Below are 2,300 nucleotides of genomic sequence, written 5' to 3'. Positions count from 1 at the left end.
TAGCCATTATTTTGGGCTACAAGTCCAAAATAATGGCTGTGTGGCTGGACACAACATGGCACGATTGAACCCAATCGAACCGTTGTACCTAGGATTTCTATCTGCTAATGTGTGGTCTCTCAGGTTTTGAAAATGGGCCGAAAATCGGCCGACAACTGTCATGTGCACTGGACATTGCACTAAGGAAATTAGGAAGGGAGGGGTCAGTGGAGAGCACTGGAGTTGAGCCGTTTTTCATTCAGTGTCATCAAGAGAAAGAAAAAAAAAAAGGTAGGAAGAGACGATAAAGCTGATAATTAAAATGAGGTCGATGGGTTTAATTTATCATGCGATTAATTGATTTATCATTTATTGCGACAGGCCTAATGTTATACGTATTAATCTATAAATGTTAATGCATAAATGATTCAGGGCAACAGTGGACAAATGTGACATTTGATGACCCCCCATATAAATCATGCAGACACTTAAATATAAGTTGGCAAATCCACATAGAATTGCACAAATTCCCAGGGCCAGGCAAATAAATATTTATGACTCCACCAATTCCCCTTTTCTCCCTGTCCTTGGTAATTGTATGTGATTCATTTAGTTTTCTCAGTGGAGGAGGGAAAAATCAATCTTTGGATATTGGCTAGGGGACATAAAGCGTGTTGCTTCTAAATACTTGTGGTTTTGCAGAATATAAAAGCTTCACAGATACGTTCCCTGGACGGATTCATTTTATTCTTTCGCACATTTCCCCATGTTTTTATTTGCCATGCGGGTATGAATCATCTGCTCTAGCCTGACCGACTTTTAATAGGACGATGTTGGTGTAAAAGGGTGTAGGATACACAATCCTAGCACTAACAATTCTTGTTGTATAGTTTATTTCATAAATACAACATTTTCACAAATTACTTTTGTCAAGAACTATTCTTGGATTCATTCTCTTCTCCTTTGTTTTGAAAGAAAGCTTGGACTTTTGAAGAAGCTTTTGCCTTTTATGTAAACCCAGGGGAGCTGTTTTTGTCGTTATGTATCATAAAACTACCCATTTCACGTTTCTTTACCTCAACAAATCATCAAAGTGCCTACATCCTGACAAATTGAAAATTCCTTTGTGGTTTTACTTCATCCACAATTAACTGTTTCTACCGTCCTATACTTTTAAGAGGCCCAACTCCAGGTTCTGACTGTGTTTACAAAAATAATGTTCTGAAGCCTGACTTATTTCCCAAACAGACTGTGCAACAAAACTATGCGACTAAAAAAAATGTTGATCTTTCATTTCTGTTGTGACAAAGTTGCCAAACAGTTGTAATTACGAAGACATTAAAAAAATAACAGAATTTTCTTGAAATGTATCTCTGACCTGGCAATGAGATAAAGAGACTTGCTGCATTTCACAAATTCCCCGATCATCTCGGGTCCTCAGAGCCAAAGGGCTGCAGAGCGCAGCTTCACCTCACATTTGTGGGGCTGTTGCTGACTAAACATGAGTGTTTATGAAATGGAGGTTTCAAATATAGCCCAGGGCTTAAGACAGGTTCAGCTTATCATAAATGTGTTAGTAGAAAACACATGAATAGAGACCAAATGCTGATTTGCTTAATGAACCTCTAGACATTTTGTAACTTTTTAAATTTAAAATATGGCTTCCTGACTTCTGCCCTCCTGTATATAAAAAAATAAAATAGCCTAATTAATTAACTTTCTACCTTTTTTTGTTTTGCTTTTTTATAAATTACAACTCCAATATGGTATTTTTGCTTAAAGTTATCATAACAGTGGAAATACATAGCACAAAATGCCTCAAACCAAGATCAGATTATCAGCATACAAATCAGCATAAATGAGCTTGTTATCCAAAATTCATACTTGCTGTTTTCCCCTTTGTCCTACGATGGCTCCTTGGGCAAAGGCTGAAAAAGAAAAGTACACAGCAAATTCGGAAGTGTCAGATTTCCAGTGCAAATGTTGCATGTTAAAAATACAGTGTTAATTCAACAACATGAGTGTGTTATACAAAAAGCAATCCAGTCCAGTGTTGATTTCTAAATTAACTCAGTATGGTGCTGATTTAGAAATCAACATTAGACAATTCTTCCCACAATTGTTACATGTTTGTGACATATCAGGGAAGGATAAATAGATAGGGTAGGGGTTGCAGCAGGCCCCCCCAGCCCGAACCTAGAGGTAGAACATGCCTTCAAAGACCCAAAATTATGAGAGGCCCCATAGGCCAAAACCTACAAACCCTCTTACACGAACTATCAAACTCTCTCACATTCGCTATCAAACCTACAAACTCTCTT

At 37.5% G+C, this 2,300-nt stretch overlaps 1 long non-coding RNA gene across 2 annotated transcripts in view; it reads right to left on the bottom strand.

The window, feature by feature from the left end:
- The window catches only part of LOC103129811 (uncharacterized), a 30,167-nt gene that overhangs the window by 4,159 nt on the left and 23,708 nt on the right, over positions 1–2,300 (bottom strand). For both annotated transcript variants that reach the window (XR_001660099.1, XR_001660098.1), the window contains one exon: positions 1,864–1,907. This is a non-coding gene — a long non-coding RNA (uncharacterized LOC103129811). The remainder of the gene's footprint in view (positions 1–1,863; positions 1,908–2,300) is intronic.

The sequence above is a fragment of the Poecilia formosa genome, unplaced genomic scaffold (genome assembly GCF_000485575.1).
Source record: "Poecilia formosa unplaced genomic scaffold, Poecilia_formosa-5.1.2 Scaffold580, whole genome shotgun sequence".
NCBI lineage: Eukaryota > Metazoa > Chordata > Actinopteri > Cyprinodontiformes > Poeciliidae > Poecilia > Poecilia formosa.
This window is presented reverse-complemented; position numbering and strand designations above follow the sequence as displayed.